Source organism: Carassius gibelio, chromosome B21 (genome assembly GCF_023724105.1).
Source record: "Carassius gibelio isolate Cgi1373 ecotype wild population from Czech Republic chromosome B21, carGib1.2-hapl.c, whole genome shotgun sequence".
Classification (NCBI taxonomy): Eukaryota; Metazoa; Chordata; class Actinopteri; order Cypriniformes; family Cyprinidae; genus Carassius; species Carassius gibelio.
Genome location: NC_068416.1, coordinates 27,650,683 through 27,669,647, shown reverse-complemented (window position 1 = coordinate 27,669,647; position 18,965 = coordinate 27,650,683). Strand labels below are relative to the sequence as shown.

General features: G+C 43.9%; 1 protein-coding gene across 1 annotated transcript in view; it reads left to right on the top strand.

Moving 5' to 3' along the window:
- The window catches only part of LOC127986304 (apolipoprotein L3-like), a 540,496-nt gene that overhangs the window by 432,803 nt on the left and 88,728 nt on the right, over positions 1 to 18,965 (top strand). The window lies entirely within an intron of this gene.

Here is an 18,965-nt window from a genome sequence, read left to right as displayed (position 1 = left end):
ACGCCTAATTTTTTAAAATTATTTTATTTACTTAAAACTACAGTACGTAACTTCAGTAGGTTAAGAATTATCTGAAATCAATATTTGAGCAAGTACATGATCAGCCAGGGTTCAAATCTATCTCGTTACTTTAGCCCTATTCATATTGGTTATCTTATAATAATGTTTTCTTATTTGTGGTACAGGTAGGTTTTCATGGGAAATTTGAGCATGACGGTGCGTCATAATGTCACATCTGTAATCATAAAGTAGTTGTCCCACCTACTGGGCATTGCATGTGACGAACCTGCTGGTGGAGGATGGTTTATAGCCTTTTTTCACAGCAGCCAGAATAATTACATTTATCATTTTGATGGCGGAGTGTAATCCATAAAGGGCTATTTATGAAACACATGTGAATGAAATTAAATTATATTCCAGTTTCAAATGTGCATCTAATGACAGATTACACAATATTTGTATTTTAAAGACAACCAGTTTGAAGGGAGTATAATTTGTTTTTTGGGTTATAGTAATTTCTTTATATAAAATTTGAATGGTATGGCAATTAGAAATTAGACTGTACAGAAATTGAAGTCTAAATGATAGTGCACACTATTGGCAATGCTAATTTAGTTAACATTACTAATTTGACAATAAAGTATAACAATAATAATAATAATTTGTATGGTTAGATGTAATATGAGCTAATTTAGATGATAATATAGTGAAAATGAAAGTTCTTATTTGGGTCATATATTCCAAGATGTAGGCTAGAATCTGTGATTCCAAATTTACACTATCCACACCAATGCGGTGACTCACTGCCACGCATTCACCTTAAAACATTAGATTAATCTGCACAGGAGCCACACCACTGCACAACCCAAGCAAGGAAGACAATTCCGCAAACAGCTGCATTTGCAGGTTTTCTAACAACAATTGGACTGCAGCTTTAAATTTACTAGAACACTTTAACTTTTTTAGGTTGTGGTGTGTGTGGTAGAGTCTGAGCTGCAGTAGATTTATTTTTACGCTTAATTACAATAAAATAGCCAATACTGGAAATGTAATTAAAAAAAAAATAAACTGTGGTAATATAATTATTTGGATAAAAAAAGAACTGAATGGATTGGAATATCTGTTAGCATGATCATTATTGTATTTATATAGTTGTTAATAAAGACTTTTCAAACCTTCAGCAAGAACACAGAATTCTTTGCTTCTCAAAAAAAAAAAAAAACTGTTTCTGCAGTTTCCTTTGAACACTGAAGCCTGATTTGTTAATGCTTGTGCAGATGAATGAACAAATAACATTTCAGCCCGCGAAAGGCCAACTACCTATATCAGTTGGCTGAAAGTTCAATTTCATTGAATCTTTCAGCTGATAGAAATAGCAACAATTTGCACAGTCTTATAGCTTATAGTGCAATGCCAAATACAGGAAATACGTCATAGACGTAGTCAAGTGGTCAAGTGCAAAGACCGCAGGTGTGGGTATTTGGACATGGCACAAATAGAAATGAAGTATATATCAGTAGATGTTTTATACATAGAATATTAACTGTGGTTATCATTTTGTCCACTAGATGGCAAGACTCGATTTTCAATCTCAAAGGCTGTTTAGGTTCAAGAAAATGGAGAGAAATCAGGTCACATGTGAAGCTAAACTCACTGCCACGGATCACACATGTGACATGTCTGGAGAAAGAGTAGGAGCAAGGTGCCCAGTGAGAGATGCAGGAGCAGTGAGAGGAGCAATGAGAGGAGCAGTGAGAGGTGTAAGAGCAATGAGAGGAGCAGTGAGAGGTGTAAGAGCAGTGAGAGGAGCAGAAGCAGTGAGAGGAGCAGTGAGAGGTGCAGGAGCAGTGAGAGGAGCAGTGAGAGGTGTAAGAGCAGTGAGAGGAGCAGAAGCAGTTAGAGGAGCAGTGAGAGGTGCAGGAGCAGTGAGAGGAGCAGTGAGAGGTGTAAGAGCAATGAGAGGAGCAGAAGCAGTGAGAGGAGCAGTGAGAGGTGCAGGAGCAGTGAGAGGAGCAGTGAGAGGTGTAAGAGCAATGAGAGGAGCAGTGAAAGGAGCAGTAAGAGGTGTAAGAGCAGTGAGAGGAGCAGTGAGAGGTGTAAGAGCAGTGAGAGGAGCAGAAGCAGTTAGAGGAGCAGTGAGAGGTGCAGGAGCAGTGAGAGGAGCAGTGAGAGGTGTAAGAACAATGAGAGGAGCAGTGAAAGGAGCAGTGAGAGGTGTAAGAGCAGTGAGAGGAGCAGAAGCAGTGAGATGAGCAGTGAGAGGTGCAGGAGCAGTGAGAGGAGCAGTGAGAGGTGTAAGAGCAATGAGAGGAGCAGTGAAAGGAGCAGTGAGAGGTGTAAGAGCAGTGAGAGGAGCAGGAGCAGTGAGAGGAGTAGTGAGAGGTGTAAGAGCAGTGAGAGGAGCAGGAGCAGTGAGAGGAGCTGTGAGAGGTGTAAGAGCAGTGAGAGGAGCAGTGAGAGGTGTAAGAGCAGTGAGAGGAGCAGGAGCAGTGAGAGGAGCAGTGAGAGGTGCAGGAGCAGTGAGAGGAGCAGTGAGAGGTGTAAGAGCAATGAGAGGAGCAGTGAAAGGAGCAGTGAGAGGTGTAAGAGCAGTGAGAGGAGCAGTGAGAGGTGTAAGAGCAGTGAGAGGAGCAGAAGCAGTTAGAGGAGCAGTGAGAGGTGCAGGAGCAGTGAGAGGAGCAGTGAGAGGTGTAAGAGCAATGAGAGGAGCAGTGAAAGGAGCAGTGAGAGGTGTAAGAGCAGTGAGAGGAGCAGAAGCAGTGAGAGGTGGAGTGAGAGGTGTAAGAGCAGTGAGAGGAGCAGGAGCAGTGAGAGGAGTAGTGAGAGGTGTAAGAGCAGTGAGAGGAGCAGGAGCAGTGAGAGGAGCTGTGAGAGGTGTAAGAGCAGTGAGAGGAGCAGTGAGAGGTGTAAGAGCAGTGAGAGGAGCAGGAGCAGTGAAAGGAGCAGTGAGAGGTGTAAGAGCAGTGAGAGGAGCAGTGAGAGGAGCAGTGAGAGGAGTAGTGAGAGGTGTAAGAGCAGCGAGAGGAGCAGGAGCAGTGAGAGGAGCTGTGAGAGGTGTAAGAGCAGTGAGAGGAGCAGTGAGAGGAGCAGGAGCAGTGAGAGGAGCAGTGAGAGGTGTAAGAGCAATGAGAGGAGCAGTGAAAGGAGCAGTGAGAGGTGTAAGAGCAGTGAGAGGAGCAGTGAGAGGTGTAAGAGCAGTGAGAGGAGCAGAAGCAGTTAGAGGAGCAGTGAGAGGTGCAGGAGCAGTGAGAGGAGCAGTGAGAGGTGTAAGAGCAATGAGAGGAGCAGTGAAAGGAGCAGTGAGAGGTGTAAGAGCAGTGAGAGGAGCAGAAGCAGTGAGAGGTGGAGTGAGAGGTGTAAGAGCAGTGAGAGGAGCAGGAGCAGTGAGAGGAGTAGTGAGAGGTGTAAGAGCAGTGAGAGGAGCAGGAGCAGTGAGAGGAGCTGTGAGAGGTGTAAGAGCAGTGAGAGGAGCAGTGAGAGGTGTAAGAGCAGTGAGAGGAGCAGGAGCAGTGAGAGGAGCAGTGAGAGGTGTAAGAGCAGTGAGAGGAGCAGAAGCAGTGAGAGGAGCAGTGAGAGGTGCAGGATCAGTGAGAAGAGCAGTGAGAGGAGCAGTGAGAGGTGCAGTGAGAGGTGCAGGATCAGTGAGATGAGCAGTGAGAGGTGCAGTGAGAGGAGCGGTGAGAGGTGTAGTGAGAGGTGCAGGATCAGTGAGATGAGCAGTGAGAGGTGCAGTGAGAGGAGCGGTGAGATGAGCAGTGAGAGGTGCAGTGAGAGTAGCGGTGAGAGGTGCAGTGAGAGGTGCAGGATCAGTGAGAGGAGCAGTGAGAGGTGTAGGAGAAGTGAGAGGAGAGGTGCAATGAGAGGTGCAGGATCAGTGTCAGTGAGAGGAGCAGTGAGAGGTGCAGGAGCAGTGAGATGAACAGGGGCAGTGAGAGGAGTGGTGAGAGGAGCGGTAAGAGGCAGTGTTGTTTTTGGCAGCCCTTTTAGTTTTAGTCTTAGTCTTTTGGACGAAAATGCTTTTTAGTTTTAGTCAAATTTTAGTCGATGAAAACGGTTTTAGACAAGTTTTAGTCCATTTTAGTAAAAAACAAAAAAGTAGTCTTTAACAAATGAATTTAGGTTAAAAAGTATTGGAAATGGACTTGGAAATGGAGTGTTGCAATTCATAAAACAAAAGTTAACCTTAAAAGCTTTTCATAATAAACTATGAAAACTAAGACTTTCTCATTGATGGAGATGCAGTGCTGCCAAGCTGTACTTCATGGTCGCATTGGGCAGAAACCTTTTATCCACATATTTCAAGTTATTTTTTATATTTTTTCCATGAATTGATGCTCTTCTAAAATTTCAGCACATTGCCTATTTTCACCAGTAAACACAGTAATAAAGGAATGGTTCAAAGTTTAAACAGCAGAAAAAAAATTTAGCTACTACAACATTACACACAGATAAAGTGGTAATAGTGTAATCACTGTTTTACTCCAAAAAAGCCAGGAATAAAAACATTCTTACTTTGGCAATGAACAACATGCCCAAAATATAAGCTATTGAGGAACACATACTTATGCTCTACAACTTGTGCTTCAACTTGTCTGCCAGTGCAACAACAATGCATATTATTTGTAAACACAAACATCATACAACCCTGTCTATCTTTAACTTGTACAAACTGCAAAGTTGCAAAAATTCTGAAACAAAATAATAAAATAAATAAATAATACTGAGGTGCATTGAGCATAGGTTCTTAGGAATGCATACTTGAATTTAAAGTATGAAACAAACATGACACTTGAAGTGTGTTGAACATAAAAATGAATAAGACAATCCCTGAATACTGTATATATATGAATATTTGGTCTTTAAAGAAAGCAAACTAATTTACTAAATAAATAAAAACAACGTTGGTTTAACACAATGAATTAGTGGAGGGCGCTACCTCTAGTGCAGTCTCACAGCAAGCCCAAACAGAATATCACAGTAATCTGTAAAAAAAAAAAAAGGACCCACTTTATATTAAGTGGCCTTAACTACTATGTACTTACATTTTAATTAATAATTTAGTACAATGTATTTATTGTGTACATACATGTTTTTACATTGTACTTATATAAAAAAAAACTACATGTAATTACATGTGTATTTAATTTCTGTAATTACATTTATAATTACACTATTGACCCATACTTTACACCTTAACCCACCCTTAAACTTACCCATACCTCCAACCCTCTCCCTAACCTTACCCCATCCCACGTCAGTAGCAGCAAAAGTGTTTTACAATACAATATGAACATAATAAGTACATTGTACTTATTTTTTTATGTAAGTACATAGTAGTTAAGGCCACCTAATATAAAGTGGGACCAAAAAAAAATTTAATTAAATGCTCATTAAATTAGCTTACTGACCTTGATTCAGTTTCAGGAAAATACTTCTTTCTAAAATGACTCTTGCTCTATTACAACGGCCACGACTGAGGTCACCTGTAATGCTAAAGACTCTCTCAGCAAATGCTTGAGATGCTGCCATGGCCAGAAGGTCTAAGGCAATAGGTTTTAGGCTCGGATAAACATAATCTCACTGTGCAGCCCAAAATTCTAGGGTAGTCTCATGGGCCCGGTTCCCCGATAACGCTCACTCTTAGCATGCTAAGAAGACCTTGAAAGATATATCTTACCAAAGTTTTTTATGTTCCTAAGTGTGTTCCCCAAAGTGTCTCTTAGGAAGCTTCTTAGCACGCTGCCTCTTACGTCCGACGTTACAAGAGCGCTGTCCCGAGTGAAGGTGCTGAATTAGTTTGCATCGATTGCTCAGGAACTGATTTTCCACTTCACGCGAAGGTGCATTACAGCGTTTAGAAAGACAACACATTCTATGCAAATGAAACATTCCTCAAATTATTACAGTAACATTTATTTTAACATAGTTTAAGTTATCATTAAAATATAGACTGTAAATTAAATTATCAAATCGTCAATAACATGTTCACACGATATGTTGTGATGGTTAGACGAACCGGGTATCCCTCGCTAATCATCCACCCTCATTATCCCATTGTGCCACTTGTGCCGCTTCTTGACATGGGTTTAACGACTTCTAAAAATTATGTAATAGACTTTTATATTAATGGTAAGGTACGTTACAATCAGAATTGATTGGCAAGCAGCTGCAGTTACTTATGTTTAATGCGGTATTAATTGCAATTGGTTTATGTTTTCAATAAAAAGCAATCTAAAATGAACAGAGAGAGAGAGAGAGTTAGATACAGAATATGGTGGGAAACAATGTAAAAAAGGGCACCAAGCCTCTCGTCAGAGGAACTTGAAGTTTTGCTGGACCTTGCCACCAGGTCCGAGATCACACCCCTGTGGTCCACAAAAACATGCACGTTTAGATAAGTCGCGACAAGTAGCCTATGCCTAATCAATCACTGATGGATTGGTGATAGGGATGAGTGTGACATGCACCAGGATGTAATCCCCGGCATGGCGCAGAAGGGCGTTGGTGACAGTGTGGATGCACCTCCACACAGAGGTCTTGATTAGGCCGTAGCCCTCTCCCACGACCTCGATCAAGCAAAAAAAAAAAAAAAACGTAGAGCTGCAAGCAGCTGGGCTCTAGGGCTTAAAGCAAAATTCCGCCACGTTAGCCTGGCAAGCGCAGGTCTGAGAAGGTCCAGCAGCTCCATAATGAGTTGTCTTGGGAGGCAATTTTTTTAAATATAGCCACGTCAGGCAAAATGTCCAAAGGCTTAAGTTTTGCCGAATAAAAAAATTGACATGGGCTAAACAGCTCCGCGTACGGCTCCGTCTTTGATTCAATACAAGGACACGTTGGATCGCTGCTATGGTCGCTTACTGGACACCACCATGCTTACCCATTTATAGATCTTAGCCATTTAGAGCCAAATTGTTTGCCAGATTTTAATTATCAAAAGTGATTGCCAATTCGCTTTAATTACATTACGAAAAAGCCTAGGCGAATTACCACCATATTAGTTCTGATACCACATAAAGTCAACTTCATAAATAGGCCTGTATCCATTGCAAACATATTTTATTATTAGTCTTAAAATGTCCATAACATAAAATCATTGTTGTCATACCATAGTTTGACTTGTACTGCGCTGCGCTGATTTCTAAAGACTGCTGTACAGTAGCGTCTTGAGCTCAAACAACGCTAAGAGAGAGCTTACGAATGGTCCAGACCAACCTTATGAAAGTATGACTTACAGAAGATATACTTAGCGTACGAACGTGTCGGGAATCGTGCCACAAGGTTAAGAGGGAGGTTAAGGAATGGGTTAAGAACTACTTAGTGATAAGAACGTTTTGGGGAACCGGGCCTTGGTTTGTAGGCTGTGACAACTGCTCCTTGAATTTCTTGATTTCCTCCTTGACACACAGCTTTGAGATGGTAGACTTGGAAGGCCGGCTTGGTTTGGACAAGAATCTGAATCTGGGCCGCTTGTTATGAGGCTGCTCTTTTTTGGATTCTTCTCCCTCTGCTGGCTCCTCATCTTCAGGCTCCTCCTCTGGTACAACTGGTGGCACCAATTGAGCAAGATAATCTTCTGATCTTCTCAGAAGTGCCTCTTTTTGCTCATCATCATTTTCAAGGAGTGCTTCAGGTGCAACTGTCGTGTCAAGGAAGCATGCAGCAGCAGCGAGAGGTGAAAACTTGGAGTCAGTGTGATCAAGAAAGCAGCTGAACCTCTTGTCCATGTTTGCTTTCATCTCAATTGCCAGGGAAGCAAGGTCCTTAAAGCTAGATCCCTGGGCATGGGGGAACTCAGCCAGGTGACCCTGCAGGTCCAGAAGGGCAGGCACCACAAAGGAAAATGACTGTGTGTCACTCTGGAGCAACTTGGTATGCTCAGCGAAGGGGATGAGTAAATCTCTTGAGAGCGGACAGCTGTCACTTGACAGTCCCAGCTCATCCCATCCGCAACCTGAACTACTGAACTACTGAGTCCTTGAATTGGAGAAGCCATAATATCATCTTATATGTGCTGGACCATCTAGTAGGGCAGTCTTTGATCAGGGTTAGTTGACAGATCTGCAGCAGTCGCTCAGATGCCACAGATTACTTGCGTAAGAGCTTGACAAGCCCTCTAGCTTTGCTCAGCAGTCGGTTGACACTAGTGTCTTTCTGGATCATGTTCACCACAAGTTGTAGAGTGTGTCCTACTCATATCTATGGCTCCAAGCCTAGAAGAGACAAAAATACAGAGAAAAATAAATAGTTTAAAGGACTTTCAATAAAATTGCCATGAACAATTGCTAAAAATAAAAGTGACTATAACATACAAGCACAACTCAAGAGTGACTAACATACTGAAAATTAACAGCAAACTGAAGTAATTTACCTATGATGTTCTCTAACAGCCACCTCAGAATCTTCAGGGTCACTCATCTCGATGGATTCAGCCCTGGAGTCGGAGCTAGTGGGCTCATCTGGTTCATTAGACTTGAATGCTGCAATCATGTTGCTTCCATTGTCAGTTATGACTGTTAGAACTCGTGTTGTGGTATTCCCCAGTCCTCTATGCATCGGCCAATACAATGTTTTATACACTCTGCCGTGTGTGGGTGTGCAATCTGATCAAGTCTCAACAATATGTGCTGTGCTTTGTTGACCACAGTCCAAAAAAAAAAAAACATGCCAGAGTGGCCAGAAATGAAGTTGTAAGTCCTTTTTTGGTCCATATGTCCAGCCCAATTGTTATTTTATGTGCTCTGGCAAGCCGCTCTTTGTACTTTAGTTTTTCGTCATCATAAATCTTGTCAACTAAGTTGTTTATTTTTGTTCTTTTGGGTATGGTCATCCTTTTATCAAAGGTCTCCATCATCTGGATGAAATCTTCATCCTCGACTGTGCAAGCAGGTAGACCAGTGCGTCCTGTCCAAAGAGCGAGCACTTGTTCTTTGACATGTTGTTCCCCATAGTTTGGCTTGTATTTGGATCCTGCGGCGAAGGCTGTTTCGATAGATGTCTGTGCCCTGTCGTATTTGGACAACCAGATTTCTGTATAGGAGTTCTGGTCACTGGGATCTGGATGAGGAGAAAACAAAGACAATTACTCTCTATACAAAGTAGATCTGTAAAAGTCATGTCATGTGAATACAAAACAATTAAATGTGTATGTGTGTATACTGTATATTAAAGTAGTAATAGTAATAATAGTATATATATATTATGCAGATCATCATGTTTCAACACATTATGTTTAGAAAACAAAAATGTATTTTCTTTGACGCTTGGTTCAAGAAGCTTTTAGATTTTGGAAACATGGGGAACAGCAAATGGTCTTAAATGCTAATTTTCCCTCCACATTTTAGACTATCACTGAAATAAAATATGGTTTAACATAATGACATCAACACTCCCTACCCGGCCAAAATCCCTGCATGTTGAACAAATAAAAGTGAAACAAACATTCAGGGATGCAAACACATGTATGGTCAAAAAAGAGAGAGTTATCGAAGCCCTCACCCCGCAGCAAATATCACAATTTTATATTTGTATATATGAATGTCAAGAGCTAAGAAGTGTATGTATTTATATAGCCTACACTACACACAAATAATATACAATTAAATTATGTTCATTTTAAATGTATTGTGTTGGCTAAGTTAGCAGCAAATTTGCGCCAGTAGATATATGTAAGACCTTAAGCTTACCATGAAATGTGTCACAAGAATTGAATGTATATGATATGTTAAAAGCATGATTTTTTTAGTTAACTTACCTTCGAAAAAATATCAGGGTGATGAGCCTTCAGGTGCCGCTTGAGGTTGGTGGTATTCTTCCCACCTAGTTTGTGGCCACATTTACCGTCGTCTCCCAATATTATGCATTCCGTTTTTCTTTCTGATGAATTATACTGAAAGTATGTCCATAAATCATCTCATCGTTTCCGACAACCAAGCCTGTTTATTGGCGTCGCCGTCATGGTCCTTCAAAGACGTGTGGCGAGTGACTAGCCGCAGGTGTGTTGTTGTGTGGAATCTGGTGCGCGGCATAGCACCAGCCGGGTGGTGGGCGTACCCAAAACAAGGATAGGAAGCGGCAGATTTCACTCAAAATAGGCAGAAATGACATGCATTGTGAACGTCAGACTTATAATTATTTTCTCGTCTCGTCAAAGAAAACTCGAAAATGTCTCGTCATGTTTTAGTCACATTAGAGCCATTTTTAGCTAGTCATCGTTGCGTTATTGTCATAAAAAAGGTGTGTCAACGAATTAATTGCATTATCGTCATCGTTGACGAAAACAACATTGGTGTGAGGTGCAGGAGCAGTATGAGGAACAGTGAGAGAAGCAGTGAGAGCAACAGGAGCAGTGAGAGGAGCAGTGAGAGGTGCAGTGAGAGGTGCAGGATCAGTAGAGGAGCAGTGAGAGGTGCAGGATCAGTGAGAGGATCAGTGAGAGGTCCAAGATCAGTGAGAGGAGCAGGAGCAGTGAGAGGTGCAGGATCAGTGAGAGGAGCAGTGAGAGGAGTAGGAGCAGTGAGAGGAGCAGTGAGAGGAGCAGTGAGAGGTGCAGGAGCACCTTATAAGGTGCTCAGTGAGAGGTGCAGGAGCAGTGAGAGATGCAGTGACAGGAGCAGGAGCAGTGAGAGGAGCAGGATCAGTGAGAGGAGCAGGAACAGTGAGAGGTGCAGGAGCACCTTATAAGGTGCTCAGTGAGAGGTGCAGGAGCAGTGAGAGATGCAGTGACAGGAGCAGGAGCAGTGAGAGGAGCAGGATCAGTAAGAGGAGCAGGAGCAGTGAGAGGTGCAGGAGCACCTTATAAGGTGCTCAGTGAGAGGTGCAGGAGCAGTGAGAGGAGCAGGATCAGTGAGAGGAGCAGGAGCAGTGAAAGGTGCAGGAGCACCTTATAAGGTGTTCAGTGAGAGTTGCAGGAGCAGTGACAGGTGCAGGAGCACCTTATAAGGTGCTCAGTGAGAGATGAAGGAGCAGTGAGAGGTGCAGGAGCACCTTATAAGGTCCTCAGTGAGAGGTGCAGGAGCAGTGAGAGGAGCAGGAGCAGTGAGAGGTGCAGGAGCAGTGAGAGGAGCAGGAGCAGTGAGAGATACAGTGAGAGTAGCAGGACCAGTGAGAGGAGCAGGAGCAGTGAGAGGTGCAGTGAGAGGTGCAGGAGCAGTGAGCGGAGCAGGATCAGTGAGAGGAGCGGGAGCAGTGAGAGGTGCAGGAGCACCTTATATGGTGCTCAGTGAGAGGTGAGAGGTGCAGGAGCAGTGAGAGGAGCAGGAGCAGTGAGAGGTGCAGGAGCACCTTATAAAGTGCTCAGTGAGAGGTGCAGGAGCAGTAAGAGGTGCAGGAGCACCTTATAAGGTGCTCAGTGAGAGGTGCAGGAGCAGTGAGAGGAGAAGGAGCAGTGAGAGGTGCAGGAGCACCTTATAAGGTGCTCAGTGAGAGGTGCAGGAGCAGTGAGAGGAGCAGGAGCAGTGAGAGGTGCAGTGAGAGGTGCAGGAGCAGTGAGAGGTGCAGTGAGAGGTGCAGGAGCAGTGAGAGGAGCAGGAGCAGTGAGAGGTGCAGTGAGAGGAGCGGGAGCAGTGAGAGGAGCAGGAGCAGTGAGAGGTGCAGGAGCACCTTATAAGGTGCTCAGTGAGAGGTGCAGGTGCAGTGAGAGGTGCAGGAGCACCTTATAAGGTGCTCAGTGAGAGGTGCAGGAGCAGTGAGAGTAGCAGGAGCAGTGAGAGGTGCAGTGAGAGGTGCAGGAGCAGTGAGAGGAGCAGGAGCAGTGAGAGGTGCAGGAGCACCTTATAAGGTGCTCAGTGAGAGGTGCAGGAGCAGTGAGAGGAGCAGGAGCAGTGAGAGGTGCAGGAGGACCTTATAAGGTGCTCAGTGAGAGGTGCAGGAGCAGTGAGAGGAGCAGGAGCAGTGAGAGGTGCAGTGAGAGGTGCAGGAGCAGTGAGAGGAGCAGGAGCAGTGAGAGGTGCAGTGAGAGGAGCAGGAGCAGTGAGAGGAGCAGTGAGAGGTGCAGAATCAGTGAGAGGAGCAGGAGTAGTGAGAGGTGCAGGAGCACCTTATAAGGTGCTCAGTGAGAGGTGCAGGATCAGTGAGAGGAGCAGGAGCAGTGAGAGGTGCAGGAGCAGTGACAGGTGCAGGAGCACCTTATAAGGTGCTCAGTGAGAGGAGCAGGAGCAGTGAGAGGTGCAGGAGCAGTGACAGGTGCAGGAGCACCTTATAAGGTGCTCAGTGAGAGGTGCAGGAGCAGTGAGAGGAGCAGGAGCAGGAGCAGTGAGAGGTGCAGTGAGAGGAGCAGGAGCAGTGAGAGGTGCAGTGAGAGGAGCAGGAGCAGTGAGAGGAGCAGGATCAGTGAGAGGAGCAGGAGCAGTGAGAGGTGCAGGAGCACCTTATAAGGTGCTCAGTGAGAGGTGCAGGAGCAGTGAGAGGAGCAGTGAGAGGAACAGAGAGAGGAGCAGGAGCAGTGAGAGGTGCAGGAGCAGTGAGAGGAGCAGGAGCATTCTCACTTGACATGTCAATAAGGTCATACAGTAATGCACATGTAGCATTGTTTGTCCCTCTAAAGAATGCAATGTATTCCACCCTTTGGGGGAAGAGGAAAGCTCGTCAATAATGATCAATGATCTTGCCATTGTAGAAATGGTTGTTGCAAATAATGCAATAAAACTGCATGTAATTAAACCTAGAATTGTGGAGGACCATGAGGTAATTGACAATATCGATAGCATCAGCTTCACAACCATTACGCAGACATTGTCCAAACACAGAGTGTGGATGAAGCAGCTCTATACAGTTTCCTTTGTATAGTCCAGGTATAGTGTATATTCAATTCAATAGACTTGTTTCCACTGTCGGGCCTGCTAGTGCTTGCCAGGGCCAGTCGCGTGTCTACTTCCAGTCACTTCCGGGGCTTGATCGTGCCTCGTCAGGGCTTCCTCGCGGGCAAAGGCCAGGGTTTTTTGGCCCGACAAAAACCTTGGGCCAAAGCGGGCCAGCTGGGGCTAGAGGAGGGGTTCTGAACAAAGGACGATTTCTTCACGTCTGGAGTGCTCAGCGAAGTGGATCATTTCAGAAAGCTAACAGCTATAACACCAGTATTAAAGACTTTTTAAAACAAGTTGAGTTCAAAACTCACTCTTAGTCAGCATCGTGTGTTTGAAACAACTTGATCCAATGTGGATTATAATCACTAAACAAGGCAGAAATATTTATGAGCAATGTAAAACACTATGCACACTAAACATTAACGTTACCATAGTAAACATGGTAAATATGACCGCTTGAAGAAATCAGACGTCAGCTCCTTATTCTCTATCAAAAGTGTGTATTAATTTAGTAACTGATATTATCTGTCATGAGTCTCATCTGGAAAGTTTAGCTCCACTTAGCTTATCATAAAAATCTAATAATGTTTTTTTGTTTGGGAGCTTTTATAAAAATAGAGATATCATCAATAATCATTCATTCTAGAAGTGACATAGCCTATAGACTACTTGTGGCTACAAATAAACAGAAAAAGACTCAACTGATTAAGCAGGCTTTTTTCTTAAGCATTAAAAATAAATAAATATAATTGAAATAAATGTATTTCTGTGTGATTAATTTTGAGTCCTGATTAATTAATTCATAATAATCAAAAGTATCACTTCTATAGTAAAACAATCATGCTTTTGAATTTTAATATTTAACAAAGCATGCAAACAAATGGCCTCTATTATCGTGTTCGTTTTTTGATCGCGCTACTTCCAGTGACTTATTTTTTAGTTTTCTGATAACTTCTCTTTGTTGGTGAAATGATGGGGTTGCGTGACGCTGTTCCTGAGAGGTGTGTATAGGGCGTGTTTTAGTGGAGCATCAGGCCCTGACTGTGGAAATGCTGAGCTCTTCTGGCCTCTGTGCTACTGGCCCAAGGTTATTAGCCCCGCCCGACCCGCTTTAAGCCCTGGCTCGCACTGGCCCGAAAGTGGAAATGTGGCAAATTTCCAAACTTTGCACTTTGCAAGCAGGTAACCTACACAGTAATAGGTTACAGTACAGTATGGTAATAGTAACAACATGATTTACATAAACTTTTGTTTCAGAGGGTTATGAAATTGGAGGCCAACCAGGCCCCTCATGAATTTATATACATAGATGAGGCAGGATTCAATCTGGCCAAATAGCGTCGACGTGGACAACATGTAATTGGAAAAAGGGCCACAGTTGATGTGCCAGGACAGAGAGGGGCAAATGTTACCATGTGTGCAGCAATTGCATATGCAGGATTACTCCTTCACAGATGTCAGGTTGGACCCTATAATACAGAGTGCCTCCTTGCCTTTCTCAATGATCTCCACCAGCGCCTGATTCCAGAGCAGGATAAGGAGGATGAAAACATGAGGACCTTTGTAATTATCTTGGACAATGTGGCTTTCCATCATTCGCAAGCAATAACAACATGGTTTAAAGTCCACCCAAGACTGATGTGTCTTCCTTCAACCCTATGGGCTTGGTGCACAAGATGGCGCCGGTGAGCTTCAGTGTTCAAACATACTTCCAGTTTTGCGATGCTTGCATTTACTGTAAGGGAAAGTTACATACAAAACTTGGCTAGACGGATGTAATTAATGATTTTCTAATTTAACAGTGGATAGTGGTACATCAAAGACATGAGGAAACATCCTCCCTACATTTTTGTGTACCTCTGTGTGGAAATTCATCAAGATTTTGTTCTGTTACCTATAAGATCATAAGGTCAAACAAGATGCACAGAGATTTCTGATAAAGCATGTATGGTTTATTAACTTTATTTGATAACATTATTTATAACTGTAACTGTGCAATTTAACGTAAAGTAATCATGGTAGGTTTGCACTTGTGTGTTTTTATCAATGTTTTTTTAAAGATCTGCAGCATACATCACCTGTCTATAAGCAGTGCATGTATATTGTTATTATTTTGCATTAATTATATGATAGAATATATAACAAAATCAGTCATGTATTACTTTACTGTGTAAAATAATAAAATATGCTGTGGAAATAACGATGAAACAAACTGATGTATGAGCACAATTGAGAAATGGATACTTATGAAGATAAATCGCAGCCCACGTCTCACGTTGTAAGGCGGATTTAGGCTGAGTGGATTCCATAAGCGGGTCTTTATTATAGGATCTGAGCATAAAATCCAAACAATATTCACAACTCGTGGTCAGGTCACAGGCTTGGGTCAAAACACAGGCAAAACAATCCCCTGGCAGACAAATCCAAAACAGTAATCCAAAAACGTGAGTCAAAAGAGCAAAAGCAAAGATCATAACAAGTATCAACAATGGAACAATGAAATAACGCTTAGTAAGGCAGTGAACTGGCAATACTTCGCAAAATGGCAGTGCAAACAAATGACTTATATACAGGGTGACAGGAAATGATAAGACAGGAAATTATGTGGCAGGAACAGGAAATGGCAGAGTTCAATATTCAGGTGAAGGCTCCCTCTGGTGGACTGGAGCCTGATCAAACGTTACAGATTCCCTCCCCCTAGGAACACCTCTAGGTGTTCTTCTAGGACGACCCCTTGGTCTGGGTGCCGGACGATCTGGGTGAGTTTGGTGAAAGTCTCTAATAAGTGATGAATCCAAGATGTCCTTAGTTGATATCCACGATCTCTCCTCCGGGCTGTATCCCTCCCAGTCAATGAGATATTGCATCTGACCCCTCCTCCTGCGAGAATCTAGGATCTCCCGGACTAGGTAGGCAGGAGCTCCCTCGATCTCAAGCGGGGGGGCGGTTCTTTGTCAGTGGTTTCGGGGCTCAATGGGCCGTGGGCCGGTTTCAGGAGGGACACATGAAAGGACGGAGAGATGCTGTAATTAGCAGGCAACTCTAAACGGTACGTAACAGGATTAACTTGACGTATAATCTTAAAATGACCAACGTACCTTGGACTTAATTTCTTGCACGGGAGTTTCAGGCGTAGGTCACGAGTGGAAAGCCACACCATTTGACCTGGCTGATACTCAGGATGTGGACGTCTGTGTCGATCAGCTTGGATCTTTTGAGATCGAATAGCCCGCTGGAGACGGACATGAGCATTGTCCCAGACCTGTTCACTTCTTCTAATCCAATCGTCCACAGCAGGAACTTCAGATGGCTCCCCAGACCAGGGAAACAGAGGAGGCTGATATCCAAGAACACATTGGAAGGGGGTAAGCCCAGTTGAAGAGTGAGTGAGGGAATTTTGGGCATACTCTGCCCATGGGAGGAATATGCTCCATTTCTCCTGTTCATGGCTACAGTATGATCTCAGGTATCTTCCAATCTCCTGATTAAGACGCTCTACTTGACCATTAGCTTGAGGATGATAGCCAGATGTGAGACTGACGTTGATGTTTAAATGTTTGCAAAAAAGCTCTCCAAACGACTTTGGGGAAGTCGTGGCCTAATGGTTAGAGGGTTGGACTCCCAATTGAAGGGTTGTGAGTTCTAGTCTCGGGCCGGACGGAATTGTGGGTGGGGGGAGTGCATGAACAGCTCTCTGTCCACCTTCAATACCATGACTTAGGTGTCCTTGAGCAAGGCATCGAACCCCCAACTGCTCCCCGGGCGCCGCAGCATAAATGGCTGCCCACTGCTCCGGGTGTGTGCTCACAGTGTGTGTGTGTTCACTGCTCTGTGTGTGTGCATTTCAGATGGGTTAAATGCAGAGCACAAATTCTGAGTATGGGTCACCATACTTGGCTGAATGTCACTTCACTTCACTTCACTTCAAACACGGGATGTGAACTGTGGCCCACGATCAGTCACAATATCATCTGGTAGTCCGTAAATCCTAAATACTTGATTGAACAAGACTTGGGCAGTTTCCATGGCAGTGGGTATTCCTTTCAATGGAATGAGACGACAAGACTTAGAGAAGCGGTCAATGGAGACCATAATGGTGGTGAATCCTTGAGAGTTAGGCAGATCAGTGACAAAGTCAATAGACAGGTGTGACCAGGGCCGTTGGGGAATTGGTAGCGGTTCTAGAAGTCCTGCAGGAAATTGTCGAGGTGTTCGTGACTGAGCACAGATCTGACAAGCACATACATAGTTACTGACATCTGCAGATAATGTGTGCCACCAAAAATAATTTCTGACCAAAGCAGTGGTGCGATTAATTCCAGGGTGTCCAGAAGTAGGGGATGTGTGAACCAATTGAATGGTTCTGTTATGCAGACTGGTTGGAACATAGATTCTCCCACTTGGGCACTCTGGAGGGGATGGCTCTTCGTGTTGGGCATGTTGAATCTCTTCCATAATGTCCCACTGGATGGGTGCGATGATGATGGATGGTGGTAAGATGGTTTCTGGTCTCATCTGTGAATTGGCAGAGTAATAGATACGTGACAATGCATCAGCCTTACTATTTTTGCTCCCTGGACGGTATGTGACTGCGAAATTGAACCGAGTGAAAAAGAGTGCCCATCTTGCCTGACGAGGATTCAAACGCTTGGCATTCTTGATATATTCTAGGTTTTTGTGGTCTGTAATGACCTGAAAGGGATGAAGGGCGCCTTCTAGCCAGTGTCTCCATTCTTCAAGAGTGGCCTTGATGGATAATAATTCCTTGTTACCAATATCGTAATTTCTTTCGGCTGGAGTTAACTTTCTTGAGAAGAATGCACAAGGGTGTAAGTTGCCGGGTGTTCCATGACGCTGAGAGAGGACAGCACCGATTCCACAGTCGGAGGCATCAACCTCGACGATGAAGGGAAGTTTAGGATCTGGATGCTTAAAAATGGGAGCTGTGGTGAAACTGGACTTGAGCTTATTGATTGCTGAAGTAGCTGCCTCTGTCCATATTAACTTCTTGGGTTTTCCTTTAAGTAGTGAGGTGACAGGTCCAGCTATGGTACTGAAATCACGGATGAATCTACGGTAGAAGTTTGCAAATCCTAGAAATCGTTGTAACTCCTTAACAGTGCTGGGTGTGGGCCAGTCCGTGACAGCTTTTACTTTGATGTCATCCATCTCAACTCCTGAATGGCTAATATTGTATCCCAGGAACTTAACTGATGTAACATGAAACTCACACTTTTCCGCCTTGACAAAAAGACCATTCTGGAGTAGGCGTGACAACACAGTTCCTACATGAGAGATATAATACTCCATGGAGCAAGAGTAGATCAAGATATCGTCTATGTAGACAATCACATACTGATTCAAGAGATCCTTGAAAACTTCATTAACGAAGGACTGGAAGATTGAAGGTGCATTGGCCAACCCAAATGGCATAACCAAATACTCGTAGTGCCCCCTGCTGGTAAGAAAAGCTGTTTTCCATTCATCACCCTCACGGATTCTGATGAGATTGTAGGCAGATCTGAGATCCAATTTTGTAAAATAGCTGGCCTCACGTAATTGCTCCAGAGAAGAAGGGATAAGAGGCAAAGGATGGCGATTCTTAACAGTGATAGCGTTGAGTGCTCGATAGTCAATACAAGGTCTTAAACCACCATCTTTCTTGTCAACAAAAAATAACCCAGATGCAGCGGGAGAGGTGGATGGCCTAATAAACCCATAAGATAAGGCCTCTTCAATGTATTCTTCCATGGCCTTGGTTTCAGGAATAGACAGCGGATAAACACGACTCTTAGGTGGAGAGGTGTTAGGAAGGAGTTCAATGGCTCAGTCCCAGGGGCGATGAGGATGCAACTTGGTGGCCTTGTCTTTGCTAAACACCTCGGCTAAGTCAGCATACTCAGTAGGGACATTAGTGGGTAGTGAAGTTGGATTCTTGGCTAGATGAGTCGTGCAGACTGGAAGCTTGGTGGGAAGCTCTAGACAGTGAGAGTGACAATGAGGTGACCAACTGACCAACTCCTTCTCCCTCCAGGAAAACTGTGGTTCTTGCATAGACAACCAAGGATATCCTAGGATAACTGGGTTTCGTGGTGATGATATAACATATAGAGTGATTTCTTCCATGTGAAACAGGCCAACTCTAAGTTCTATGGGAAGTGTTTG